The sequence below is a fragment of the Nothoprocta perdicaria genome, unplaced genomic scaffold, assembly GCF_003342845.1.
Source record: "Nothoprocta perdicaria isolate Ctin4 unplaced genomic scaffold, notPer1 scaffold_31, whole genome shotgun sequence".
Lineage (NCBI taxonomy): Eukaryota > Metazoa > Chordata > Aves > Tinamiformes > Tinamidae > Nothoprocta > Nothoprocta perdicaria.
The window spans coordinates 3,669,695-3,684,542 of NW_020455544.1; the positions used below are offsets into that span (position 1 = coordinate 3,669,695).

Below are 14,848 nucleotides of genomic sequence, written 5' to 3' on the forward strand. Positions count from 1 at the left end.
TCACACATAGTCCAAAAATGTGTAATATAACTATATGTAATTGCACATATATATGCAACAATGTATGTGGTATGTGTTTGAAGACTGCAGTTCCTGGAAGAGCTTTCCAGGATGCTTTTGTAGGGTACAAGTCCGGCTTCCTGCTTTGGTTGTCCCACAAACTAGGTACTCTGTGCAGCCCTTTTTATGGAACTAACATTTTGGGTAACACTTTGTTGGTGTGACATGCTTCTAATGAGAACTTAACTGTTACTGTAACCCACTGCATATTTCCAATTGCTAGGAACCCTCCAGACGTGTCTGCTCAGTTCACATGAAATACTAAATTTATAATATTCAGCGGAGGTCACCGACAAATCAGAATTAAACCAATGATTCCATCACAATCGGACACATCAGAACTATAAGGCCAAACTGTGTATTTCTCAAGTATCCTCTTTGAACACCACACCTGGAAGTAGTAAGTCTGTGTTCAAGGTGATGTTAAGGTTCTTGAGTGGAGAAGCATGTTAAACATTTCCACATGTTCTCAGGGTTTTATTCCATTAATTTCGTGGAGTTTTAAAAAGTGAGTACTATGCAAGTGGTTTCCATTCTCTTTTGGAAATACTGTTTTCTGTAAAATACTGTATTGTGATGATCTAAGTCACTGTTATTTCAGGATAAGACTAGTAATGCCATGTCGCTTGAGGCTAAACTCAACAATTTGGAACTGAAGTCAGGACAGAATCTGCATGTTGGCTTACAAAGCACTGTACTGTGCTGCTAGCTCTGCTCTGCAGAGGTCCTTTATGCTGGTGGGACTGTGGAAAGTTTGGGTTTGAAATTATAATATCCTAAGTAGTTTTCAACAACTTTATGGATAAGGTATTGTGATGACTTARATCTTCAGAGTGCTTGCTCCTTAGCTCCCAGTGGTTCCAGTGGGAAGGAGCTGTTGGCAGAGTTTGTCAGAAATGCCTCATGTCTCTCAGGCATGCTTTTCTTAAGRCTGCTGCCTTCTGCAGTGCTTGTTAATCTCTGAATAAATAGCAAAGTTTACCACTTTTCTTGTGTTCTTGGGAAGTGACTGTGYGAACAGACATACTTTCCAAAGCATTCCAAAGCATTTAGATGCCTCAGTTAATTACTATTACAATTTTTTKTTGTTGTTTGAAATTGGATGGAATTTTTGAACAAAGTGTAGTTTCCTTTGAGAAACTTTTTCTTTTTTTTTTCTTTCCAGAAGAAAAATTATAGAGGAGAAAGGAAGGAAAAACGATCCTCTGTAAAGGAACAATCCTGAATTGAAGTTGGGGGTTGTAAAGGGTTTTGACCTGCTTGCTTTGCTGCCATGGCTTGTTCTGGTCACTGTAAGCTTCATTTCTGAGGAGGATGAGGTCTTCCAGCTACATAAGGGAACGGGAGTGCAACAAACCACTTTGTTTTTTATTAAGCTCTATATTTTTAGGTTACTGCCTTATGCTGCATGCTGTTGCTTACAGTTGTGAAAGTTGACATATTTTATTTCAAACAGATTGTTTAGAATTGAAGCAAATGATTATTATGTGGTGGACATGCGTCCTACAGAGGCTGCTACCTGCAGGATCTGTAGAGCAGCAATGTTGAGGTGCTGCTAAGTKGTGCTTCCAAAAATGTGTTTGATCAGGGAGACCACCCAGGTGAGAGATGGATAAAGCCCTATCAAAGTTTATTTTATTAAAATATCCCTCTCTGAGGCTGATCTACAAGTAGCAGATACCGTTCAAGATGTCAACTGGGCCACATTAAATGCTGCTGCCTGTCCTACCTTTGGTGGCCATGGGGAGTGCTAAGAATACAAGCTTATTTAGCTTGGTGGTTGCTCTTTAACTTGCCAGAGGATTATGGAGAAAACTGTTGAGGAGAGTCAGCAGTGACCAGAAACAGAGTATGCAGCTTGGGCTGTGCAGCCAGTTTGTTGCCCCATGGCTAAGTGCCCTAGAGAAAGAGGAGAGTATGCTATATACTATGTATACATAGGCAACAAGGTTGTAATGTATCAAGTGTTTGCTCTTGTTTATATGGTCTCATTTTGTGTCTTGCTTTCTTTAACTATGCCAGGAYGCTTCAGGGTGGGTGGGACCCTGTGTCGGATGTGCTTCACCTCTGCTGTGGGCTAGTGCAATTGGATTTCTTACTCCTGCAGCCTSCTCTGTGGTGTGTTGTGATGTTCTTCAGGCTACATCTTTAAACAGGGAAGAAAATGCCATCTTTATATTATTTGGGAAGTTAATTTCGCTTCGTTGTGCTAATTGCTGTTACATGCTTCCAGAGCAGCACAGATTTGTGTCCAGAGGGTTCCTGGTGCCAGCAGAGCGGGACTGGGGCTTCCCGGTTTGTGCTGTGTCCACGTGCGCTGCGTGTCACTCTGTGAGGCACTCCACACCAAACTCGTGAGCATACCTGAAAGGCAAAATTATAAAGCATGTGTAACAGTGAATAAATGGAGCATATCTTTTGCTTTCCTTTAAGTCCTTTAGCTCTGCTTTTTATGTTCTTTTCTCTCTCAGTTGACATTCTGAGGCTATAAATTGTAACTGCTCTTGTCGACGTTATTGGTGACCAGGGACGTAATGTTTCTATGATGAACTAATCTTGGAGAAGGTTTTTGGAGCCAGGTCTGGGGAGAGGGGACATCTCAGGTCTCTCTCTTATGCAGTTAGGTCTTTGTTTTCAGCCTACTCATGGGAGTTTAAATCTGGCCTGGAAAGGAAATGTGCCCAATTAAGGACCAGATTGGAAATGTGGATCTCGCTCTGTGCTTCATTTCCCCAGAATGCAGTGGAGTAAAATTTGTTGAAGGGACTATAGATCAGGAAGGTTGTGGGAGTAATTTGGAATTTGGTCCCTTGTAAGGGGGGAAAAATCCCTTACCTATGTGCCTAAAGCCATGATTGTTTAGAAAGTCACATTAACATGTACTTAAATTTAAGTTTATRCATGTGCCCCACTAAGCATGTGCTACACAGCCTTTCTGGACAGGAAGGCTTTTCTGAACAGGAATTAAAGTGTAGTAGTCATGGGATAAAAACTGCTATAAAACAAAAACTAGTGCTGGCTGTCCTCGGTGCATTTAAATCTTCTCGTTTTACTGTTTTTCCATCTTCAACACTGTACAGTCAACCTTTTTTATATATATATATATATAAATGGTTAAACTTAAATATAGAGCAGTTCTTTAATAGGTGTTATGTTTCATGAAACATCTGTTCTAAATAAAGGCAGCTGTTTCCAGACTATGTGAAAATTCAAATAACTTCTCCCAATGAATGCCCAAAATAGTGATCCAAGTACTTATACATTTTGAAAGCTGTAAGAGCAAACCTGCAATCCCAAATGTCTTGCTATTTTTATGTCCTTTACAGTACATAGGAGACAAGAAAATATATCTTGTGTGTATATTTCAATGGATGCTTAAATCTTAGCTTCAGCTTGACTCTGCAAATTGCTAGCAGTTCTCTGAAACAGTTTATTTTTACATGTCTTTAATTATTCCTCACTCATAGAGACTTAAAAAGGCAACAAAAAAGAGGAATTTAAGTAAACAACTGCATCAAATACACATGTGATTTGCATGCACAAATAGGAAGTTGGCCTGTCTATGGGGTTTGGTGGCACTTCATTGGGGTTTAAATCCATAAGACCTGGCCTTGGTCCCCTTAATATAAAAAGCTTCAATGAGGTAAGTCTGTAATGAAGTAAGGCATGTAGTGGCAAGTAAATGTAACCTCAGTAGAGAGCTCTACTAGCTCGTCTTATGCTCTTTGAGGAAGGAACATGGAAAAACATGWGTTTTCCCTCTGAGCTTGGCTGAATGCGCTACAAGACGTTTTGCCTTTGCTCTTCCCTTCAAAATAACCCCCCCAAACTCCCGTAAGTACAATTCCCTCCCCATCTTTGCATCCTGTTTCCTGCTGATGGTCTGTACGGTGCTCAGGAGAGTCCACTCATGGGATCACCATTAATCAYACAATTGTCAGAAAACCCAGCAGGGTTATGCTGCTGTTCTGTGTTGGGATCCATCAGTGAGGACTCTGAGAGGCTCAATCCTAGAATTACTGCTTCTAGAGAAATTTTGATGCTTCACACTCTGCCTGTGGATCTCACCATGTCTTTCTRAAGCAAGAGACACATAAATAAAATGTTGCTGCTGCTGTCCCCCTAGGAGGGCAGATACCCCAAGGAGTCCTCCCATTTGCTAGTGTTGCTTCCGAAATGGCTTCTTTTTTCCTTCTCGAATGCCTCATACCTGTAGGTGGTGGTTTTACCTGAAGAGATGTGTAGAGGAGTAGCAATGTAGAGCTGTAACTTGTTTTTTGTTTACTTGACACTTTAACATTTAAAACTTGTTTAGTTTAACATTTAAAGACATGATGTGATGCAGACCGCTGTGGTACAGAAACATTATCACTTTGCAAAATGAGCATTAACATTGATGTTGTAGCATTTCTACTCTGAGTAGAGCTCTAATCTTTCCTTTTAGATAAGAAGTATTAAACTGATCGGCATACCTGACTGTCATGACTATGGTACAGAAAAGTTGCCTACTGCTGTAGTTGTGTTGCCAYGCTCAGATCTCATCTGCTTCCACTGACTGTTTCCTTCCTGTCTTCAGCATCCCACAATCTCAAGGTAGGAAAACTGTATGCTGCCATGCCTACCCAGAGCCTGACAGAGTATTGCTCAATCAGGATTTTGTCACAYTGCCACTGTTAATTCTTGGTTTTGTTCCTTCCTCCTCACTCTTTCTGGTTAGAGTGCCTTTGCCATGTGTGTTACTCTCCTCTCAGATGTGTCTGGCTTCAGCACCAGATACAATCATGACGCAAGCTGGAATCCTTGAAAAATACTGAAAGAGATTCCCTTTTTTTGAAGGCATTGGAGGATATATGCTGAAAGGACTGTATTTGTATTAGCCTGTTTAAGCTAGCCTGTCAGTCATCTAATCAACTTCAGTTTTGGTTGCTTGGGCCTGTGGACTTGCCTACCTTGCTTGGCTCCAGAACCTGCCTTGCATGGTGCTTGAAAATGMTTCTTTCCCCAGAGAAAATTGCAATTTAGAAAGTTTGGATTAAGCTCCGGTGCTGTTAGAACTTTCTTCCTTAAGTGTCTCATGTTAGAAGTTGACTATTAGATTTTGGTTGCTACATCTGTCCACCATTGTCAAGAATAAAAAGACACTCTCACCTAGTGACAGATCCTTATTTTCTCCTTGCATGAAAAAGCACCCCCTGCAACTACTGTGCAGATGCCCTCTTATCTCCCCACTTCACAAGCACTGTTTCCAAGTTGTAACCTTGCAAAGAGAACCAAGAGCATGAAGAACAGACAGTGCCAGGAATGTTCACTGTGATTGTATTATTTGCAAATTTGGAGGACTTTTTTCACTCCTCCTTTTCATTATTCAAACTGTTCTTTCTTTGCTGAATGAGCTACATTTTAGCACATCTAAAAATAATTTGCAGAATTTATGTTTCAGGAGGATGAATACTTACTGCAAGGTAATCTTTCATGGAAGCACTTACATATCTCACTGTATGACTCAGAATAGGGTTCAAACAAACTCTCATAAACAAGATTTATTTTACCATTTAACTGCAATAAAGTTGTGCCTTGAATCCTACTGTCTGTAAGTCATACACAAAGAAAATGGATACACGCATTAATCTTTAATATTAAATCACTGTCTCTAGTGTAAGAGACTTCTCACATTTAAAATGGTGCATTTTTTTCAATTTCAGAGTGGATTGTTTTTCTCTGGTAAAGAGAAACAGGAGTTTTAATCTATTTTTTTCTCAATCTGAAACTTCCACTGTTAGCACAAGATGGAGAACTTCCAGGATCTGTTTCTCCTTAGCCTTAGAGTAATTTACATACTTGTAGCTCCACTTCTGAATGCAATGTTAACACAATTGCATTCAAATATGGTATTCAAATATCCTGTATTTCATAGAGGGTTTGAACTTGCTGATGAAATACTTCCAAAGAAATAAAATAGGAAATCAAATTGTTTCGACTCCTCAGTTGTTTCATAAWACGAATTTTATTTCTGAGCAGTTTTAGCAATTCTTTGTATGCATAAACTTGATTTTGAGCTTGTGGTGTCTTTGTTGGCCTCCTGGGTTATATACGCTTCCCAGGTTTTCATTGAAAGGTTTTCTTGAAACTCTACCACAGCATTTGTGCTCTCCTTCAACRTGGAAAGCATTTGAAGCCTCTTAAATGTTGTGCTAGCCATCAGGTGGAGATGAGTTCATGGTCTGTATTTTGCAACTCYGAGAATAAGGTTTCTCTTGAACCAAGGGCAAACCCATTTAAGTCAAYCAAAACACTGAGCTGCCAATGGCTGGGAATGAAGGGTGTGGGTTTAACTGAATCCTTTTTAAAGATTTTATCATCAAATGTGGGGAAACTTGGGAAGTTTTGCTGCACTCAAGTATGGCTTTACTTATCTCTGCTGTAGAAGAACTGGTTATACACAGTAAAGGACTTAGAAGAATTTGTTACCAGTGAAACCCAAACAAGAACAACAAAATCAGTTCCTTGGTGCTTAAATGATGCCAAGTTTGGTTTCTAACTAGTCCTTAGAATATTTTGCTTGAAGGCTGAGCATTGCGCTGCTTTAGCACTTCAGCACTGTCACCTTTCCTTGACTGCCCTTAGTGCAGTTGTACAACCAGAAAGCCCAGCCAATAGAGCAGACTAAATAAAGGGYCTGTCAAGAAGCATTCTGGTTTAAAACTAATATTTTTCAAGCATAGCATTAACTGTTAATAACTGCTCAAAGTTTGTGAGTTAGCGTTTTATTTAATAGACCAAGTTACTATTTGTTCATGAATTCTTAMACCGCTGTCCTCCCCTCTTCTGCCACTGACCACCTTTTATCGGTTAGGGAATCTCTGGGTAATGATTGATTAATTAGAAGGATGGAGGGGAGGTGTGGGGCTGTGTGTGTCTGGCAGGAGGTCAAGGCTCAGGGTACCTSCCAGTTGATGAGAAAAACCTCCAGCATCTGAGGCAGAATCTGCCTTCACAGTAACCTAAACCCATTTTGTCTGGGTGCAGGGGAGCCCTGCCAAGGACGGCTGTGTGTATACTCSGCTCAAGGCCTCTGTGTTTGACTTGAAAAATGTTATCTTCTGCTCAGTGTATGAATTCTAGCTAAGGTGCAATTGGATCATGGACARTCATTGACAGTGTCCACATTATTCGTGACCAAGTTGCCCAAATGCCAAGGTGATGTTACAAGAGAGAGAAAAGATCTGAGTTRTGAGCTGGTGAGTAGCGTGTGTCCTTTTCGTTCATTAAATAGCGAGAGTATTTGTGACTGACTTAAATGGCCATTCTTTTGGGTAAAAATGAGGGGCTTCTATTCCCCTTGCAGTGATGCTCTGAAACAGAATATTTGTTGTTTCTATGTTTTCTATGTTTCTTGTTTCTATGTTGCTTGGTCTTGCATTAGGTATGTGCTTTGACCACCGTAAGTTTTTTTCCATGCRTTTATTCCAGATCTCAAGAAAATGCTTTCTTTCTATTCAAGAAACTTCATTAATAATGAAGTAACAACAGAGTTGTTGATTCTTTCAAAGACAGATTTCTTTTTCACTTCAATATCTGTTCTCATCTAGTTTAAAATGTAAAGCAGTTTATCATGGAATTCTTCGCAATTTAGAAAGGGGAAACATGTCAAATAATAGAGCAACACTTCCCAACTGCTTATCTGGCAGACTAAAGAACCCTGATATTTAACTTGAATCAACTGTTTAAATGAGCAATTTAATGACAGTCATTATTTGTGTGAGATTTGCTTATGTAGCAACTTGAGTATATATACAAAGAATGGAAGCTTGATGAAACAAGCGTTAAGAAATGCATGCAAGCAAAATTAGATGTGTGCCAGACCATCTTGCTTCACATTTTTACATGATATGAAGAACTTTTTTGTTTTGTTTTCCATAAATGGAAAAGCCTGGATCACTGAATAGAGAAGTTAGAATCCCTCTGAATTTTAATTGGGTGGGCTGATTGCTCTAGGAAAAATGAGAAGCCATCTGACTGTGCCCCTGAGAACATTGAAAGAATCTACTTTTCACTAGCAAAAAGYTTTTCTGTTTGCAAGGGGAAGAAAAAATAAGTTTCAGAAAATACATTTCCTTGTTTCTGCTTAGTGGAAAAACAGCCCTTAGCTGTGGGGCTTTCAAGATCATAACTTTTCTTTGTTGTACRGGATGCGATTCATCCCCTCTCTGCTGTCTGCAGATTACATGCTTGTATCTAACAGACACTAATACATCTGAATTGTGATGAATTCACAGTCATCCCTTTGGATTCATTTGGATGAGAATGCATTCTCAAACCTTGGGATGAGAAATGCTGCTCCAAATTAGTGCCTAGTTATGTCTAAGGAAATCCTTGGGAAAGTATCTCAGATCTAGATATCTGCTGTTTGGAAATGTCTGTTTCTGATCTTGTATATCCTCCTGTGTGGGCCCCATTAGTGGGAAAAACCTTCTGGGACTTTCTGCATTTTTAGGCTAAAAAGTGGCTAGGGACACAATTATCATTTTTATTTCTCATAGCTTATATGTATTAGGAATTTGGTCCTTGTTTGCTTCATTTATTCTAGCTCATACAGTCTTTGAAATCACTGTTTCTTGGAGGTTTGGGGTAGAAGTGAAAATTAGGCAGTAGGCAGATGCTGCCCCAATTCTTCCATCTTTGTATTGTCCTGGAAAGAAGCTCTGACCTGTTTCATTTGTGGGGCCATTTGCATTTATCCTTTGGCAGGAAGAGATTAGTGGAGTTGCTTCGTTCAGCATAACTTGGTGTCTGAACAGCCTTTAGAGAGATGCGTTTCTGTCTTGATCGTTGCACTGCCCTTGCCCTTGTGAAGGTGTGCAGCGTGCAAGGAAGAAAGCTGAGCGTGTAGGAGCCTGTGCAGTGCTTTCTCATGAGAACTGATAAATGCATATGCGTTTAGGAGGATATTTTCTTAGAAGTTTGCCTGTTAGAGCATTCTTGTCTTCTCTTTGTATATGTTTTCTGTTATTTGTCAAGAAAAAATGCTTGTGTATGTAGTGGGTTTTGCAATAAAGTAATAAATGGCTATAGTAATGCACGCAGAAGTAATCCTGTGTGATCTCTGTAGAATATCATTTGTAGTGTGCTGAGGAATACTTTTAAATAAACTTAATGAGGAATGTAAAAGTCAAACCTTCTATCAGAAAAATTAGCATTAATGCTTGTTTTCATTCAAGGTTATCTTAGTATAGAATAGCAAAAATATGTTATTCCTGGGAAACATAATGTAGATAGATGTACATACRTATGCATTTATCCATCTCTGCAAGCACAGAAGCGTGTTTTATTGCAGCTTTAAAGGAAACAAATTGTACTGTTGTCTTAATAGATAATGTGCACATATCAGCAGCATACTGTGTAGCCCTCAGGCTTGGACTTGTGCTGTAGCTCACACATGACCTTGCAGAGGCAGTTGCATTCACTGAAGATGTTTCTGCATTAGCTACCTCTCACTTGCCCCCTCTTTTCCTGCCCTGAGGCTTTTGCTGGATGAGGTGGTTTGTGGTGCCGGGCTGCTGAGCAGTGGCTACACGGTGCTGTATTGCAGAGGCGGATCCAGGGGCGGATTTCCAGGGAGCAGCTTAGGCAGGAGCAGCCAAAGCACAGCGGTCTGCAATGCCTCATTAGCCTGAGCACCCTTCTGTACGTGGCTCTCAAATAGCAAGGTGTGGAAACATGTTCCGAGTAAATACATATACGAGTATGTATAGGCGTGGAAAAAATAGAGCTACGTTATTGATGGAGAGTCTTAAAAGCTTGCGGAGAGCTGAATTCTGCTGATGGAAATTGTGGTATTTGAAGCGGTGAGCAAACATGGGGCCGCACAAACACGTTTAGGGGCTTAATTACAACTCTTCACAATTTGTTTTGAAAGTATTATTAACATGCCTTGCTATTACTCAGCTTATGTTTGTTTTACAGAACAAACAACGTGTCGATTTGCAAAAGTATGAATCTCTGCCACAAAAATGCCTGTAATGGGCCCTGGAATCCTTTGTTCTTGCAGATTGTAACTTGGTTGGAAATCAGATTAGGCAATGGACTTGCGTGGAGTCGCATCCCTCGCGTTTGGGAGCGGGCAGAGAAAAGGGATGAGCGCATTCCGGGTTCGTTCCACGGCTCGATCRATTATGAAACGGAGCCGCGTCGCTGGGGCGGCTTTGACTCAAGGCCACATTCTTATCCTCCCACGCTAATAGGTCTGATACAGGAGATTAACTGGAATAAAGCATCTCCAGTTTCAAGGCCCTACTCTCTGCAAAGATTGTTCATCTTCAGCATCCGTGATAGCCATCAAAAATGTTTGAACCCTAAGTTATTTGGAGAGATTATTTTTGTTTGAAAACTGACATCAGAGTTTTTCTTTGAAATATATTCATATTCTTACAAAAGAGCTTTCTCATGATCTAATCCTAAAGAAATCTATATGCAAGGATGGAATTTAGTTGCATTTTCACAGATTTCCATAACTGAAGTGCAATTTGCCACAGTGTGGTCCTACGGCACCTTTTCCATCTAGGGAGTATCTAGCTCTTTAAGGTATACTGGACGGATTAAAAAGTTTTGGCAGAAAGCAAGAAGAATTTGTCCAGCTCATTTTGAGGTACCAGCTGTAATAGGCAATACAGTTCCCTTTCAGTTATTCTTCTTCCCATATGGATTTGCAGCCTGTCTCTTTCTAAGAGAAAAACTGAAGAATGGCTGCTTCAGAGCTGGATTGCCCTCRTATTACTGCATAGAATCAGGCAATTGGGATATAGGAAATCTGCCATGTGACTAATGTTGTGCTATTTTGTAGCATCCTCTGCYCAGGTTTAAACTGCAGGCTCATAAATTATTGGGTGAGCTGGACAGAACAAAGTAGCTTCTAAAGTCACTAGGTAGAAATAAAATTTAATGAATGCATGTTGGCTTACACCTAAGCTGTTTGAAGTCATTTCCTTTAAATGATCGCCAAGTTCAAGACATTTGTACCAAAAAAAAAAATAAAATAAAATAAAACAAAGAAATAAAAAGTAACTCAGGATATCTGGAAAAATGAAGTGCAGCAGGGAACAAAAAGTATATTCTAAAAATAATCTGTTTGCTGTCTGCCAAAAATCTGAGTACATCTCTTGAAAATATGAAAGGACCATCTAAATATTCTCCTGATGGCTTTAGTAGTGGCTCACCTCTTCAAAGTACCTGACGAGCTGGAGGAATTCAGAAGCTGGAGTAGGATTAGTGKGTCTGGAAAAGGAACAAAAAAGGTGGAACAATGGAAGTTCATTACAGTTAAAAGATAGGTTTTTTTYTGGATTCAGTCTGAGCTTAAAAGGAGCTTGTGCATTTCAAAAACCTATAGAGATTTGACAGCTCAGAATGGAGTAAGCTAAATTTGTTGTAAAAATTATTTCTTTTGGCAGTAACATTGATCTATGAATATTAATGCTTCAACTTAGCATACATTTGAATTCCGTGGATGCCATCCACRGAAGCTCTGTAGAGGCTCTTCTCTATCTCACCATCCGCAAAACGTGCCTGATTCTAGGGGGAAATGTGTAACAACCCCCATTATGCCTGCCTGTGAATCACTTGGCTTCCTCTTGGCTTTCAGCTGCCTAATGTTGCTGCAACAATGGAGGGAGCTGAGCTGCGTTTCCACATGGGCCCCGTAGCTGGCATTTGCAGGCAGCGGGTTTGATGTGTGTGGCCATCGGGTCTCCTTGAGTGGACACAGGAGAGAGTCGGCTCAGACTCCTCGCTGCCAAGCACCTGCTTTCTCAGCATTCACCCTGCATTTTTACTACTGCTGCTAACATATGCAGGCAYGCTTGTATCAATGTCGTCTTTGGACACGGTGAGCTGGGAATAAYGTTAAGGTTCTGACTGTGTTTAGAATCATCTCATGATCTTTGAGCTTCCCAGTGGAGTTGGCACAAAAAAAGAGTGGTAGAAAGACTCTTAAATAGGCATGCTGAAACAAGTCTGATGGTGGGGAGCAACTTTGTTTCTTGACTGGCACTGAAAATACTCTGAAAATGCAGATAGGTGGTTTTGCTGATGAGGAGAACCCATAGCTAACACCATTCAACCTGCAAGGCTGCTTTGAGAGCTGGTGATAAAGGAGTCTGGAAGGTAAAAGTRGCCTCCTCATATGCCTGGTGTGAAGTGAGATACTCAGGAGTGTAGCCGAACCCCAGGGATTCATAAAATCTGGCACAGCAATACTACAGGGAAAAATCAATTTAGAGATATATATCTTTCGTATCTATCTAATGTCATTGTGGCTGTGGTCTGCCAATCTCTGTTATAAAATGAAGGACCAAAGAGGAGAGTTGAGCAGAGAAGATCCTGTTACAAAATTTAATATGTACTGCTAGTACTGTTTTGTCAAGAAGCATTTCCACTTACTGTAAAGGAGTTATATTCTCAGCTTGTGTGTACTTGCATGCTCGCTGTCTTTCCGTGAGCAGTCTGTCTACATTTCTGTTAAGGCATCTTAATGTGAGAGCTGCAGCTGGGAATTGCACCTTAATATGATTGTAATTTGTGTTAGCATAACTGGAAGAGTTTGGTAACTCTCAGCAAACTGAGGATCATGTGAATAAATGGGTATATTACGAGATTACTCCCACACCTCTATTTTATTTGCATTTTTTTCCATTTCCTGCTTTTTAAGCAGTGTCAGAAACTGCCATAAAATCTGAAAAATAGTAACTAGTTAGATGCTAAGTGTGGGGTTTTGTTTTGTTCTGTTCCTACCCTCTCCATACACATACGCAGGGATATAGTGTGTTTTAATTGCAGGCGAGACAGTATAGCTGGAAACTCTAGCCAACTTAGCACTGTCAAAACTATTTTTATCTCTAAATGGTTGACTCAGAGTAGAACACCAAAGATGACAGAACTCAAGAATCATTTTGGAGAGCTGTTGTTTTGGAAAGTAAGATACCAAGCATCTGTTTCTAGCTCGTTAGCTTACAAGTTACCTTGATGCAGACAGAAAAAAAAAAAGAGATTTGATTGGGTTATGTTTTCCCTACAGCTTTATCTCAAGGTTTGTTGAGTCTCGCTGTCTGGTACGTATTCGAGCACAAACTCTCTTGCAAGTTTGATGTTTTCCTTCGAGATGTGCTGACCTGACAGAACAGGCTCCTGGCTATGTTACACTTTAACCGCTTCCACGATGGCCCTGCTGTCAAGGCTGRCACTACTCTAATGCTGCTGTTCACTGGGAGGGAACCCTTGGTTGGCTTATTGCAGGACGAAGGATTGTGAAGTGTGTCCTCTAAAGTCACACTAACACAGCCAGGCTCAGACRGAGTTTGCTTTGTGGGGATCTGTCACTGAAGATGCCTCATGCCCTGTCTGGCCTGTAGGCCCTGAAGGTGCCCCAGAGGGGCAGTGCTGGGTAGACAGCTTTACACAAGATCCACTTGACAAACCCTGTGGAGTTGCCACAGGAGCCTTTTTAACACTTACTCTGTGTCCTATCTGGCTATTTATTGAGTCCTGTAACCTTCCATACAGCCTTACATAGAGTACCCCATGCCTACTGGGGCTTTGCAGTTTCCATACRGTTTTCACTGCTGTTTGGTATGACACTGTTATTACTGTTGCATACAGGCAGAGTGAGAGAAGAGAGGAGGTTCCAGGGGGGTAAAATCAATTCTGTGGGACCAGAAGTCTAAATTCAAGTATCACTATGCAAAATCCACTAGCAGTATATGAATTGAGGGACATCACATCACTGTGCAGCACTTAAGGGCTTTGAGGATCATGAGGAGTCACTGATGGTGGTGAAGCCAGAGAAGGGAAGAAATAAGAGTCTTCCTTCAGAGCTCAGACATTTTTACAAATACACAAGTTATTGAATATCTAACATGCATCCCCATGTTTTTCATCTCTAAGTGCATTTCACAGTTTTACAAAAGTCTCAAAATTGCTTATTGTCATAAGAGTTAATCTTCTTTTGCCCAAACAGGAGATGTGGTTAGAATAAAGAATATGTTGTTCTCAAAAAGCAAATTTTCTTTTACTGTAATTCACATGACAATGTTCCCTAKCTTCTGCCTGTTTGAAAGCCTGTAACTCGCTCAAAGGAGCAAGAAATACCAGCCTTCCACTAACAAAATGAGGTCTTATGTAAGTGTAAATTTTTTCAGCGTACTTCAAAGGATATCCACTGAATTTGTAGATGTTGCTTATTTTCTGTGGGGGAAGATATTGTCCCTTAATTAGCCTTTTCAAATGTAAATTCTTAGCAGTGAAACATTTTAAGGATAAAAGCATTTGTTTGTGGTGTTATGCCTCAAAGTGTCAACAAATCTGAGCCTGTAATCTCCATGTGTTTTGATTACTTGCTATCAGAAGAAGCTTCTTGCAAAGCAAGRCTTTTTTTTTTTCTTAACACTCTAGTTGCTTCTTCTCTAAACTTGTATCTGGTGCCCATACTCTCTTGCAGCAGTTGGGAGTAAAAAAACTTTGACAGAGGGGGAAAAAAAATCAGCGATGCCAAATCCTTGGTGTCTGCACTTTGAATGTTAACAGGTCACTCACTCGGTGGTGTCAGGACAGCAGCCTGTTTGGAGCTCCAGGTTGTTAGGAGTGGAGAGGGAAAGCAGGACATGCAGTGAAGTTGATAAACCTGMACAGTCTGTTTTTGTTTTCAATAATATTAAATTAGACAACTTATTAAAGGAAATGTATCTAATATCTAAACTTAGAGAAACAAATTATACATCTTCAGTCTAAGTAGCTCTCT

The 14,848-nt window shown here is 40.3% G+C and overlaps 1 long non-coding RNA gene across 2 annotated transcripts in view; it reads left to right on the top strand.

The window, feature by feature from the left end:
* LOC112950159 overlaps positions 1-14,848 on the top strand; it is a 149,156-nt gene that overhangs the window by 79,020 nt on the left and 55,288 nt on the right. Inside the window, exons 2-3 of one of the 2 annotated variants that reach the window (XR_003249966.1) lie at positions 4,505-4,653; positions 4,778-5,442. This is a non-coding gene — a long non-coding RNA (uncharacterized LOC112950159). Of the gene's footprint in view, positions 1-4,504; positions 4,654-4,777; positions 5,443-14,848 lie in introns of those variants that run through there. The other variant, XR_003249965.1, reaches the window with a different exon arrangement.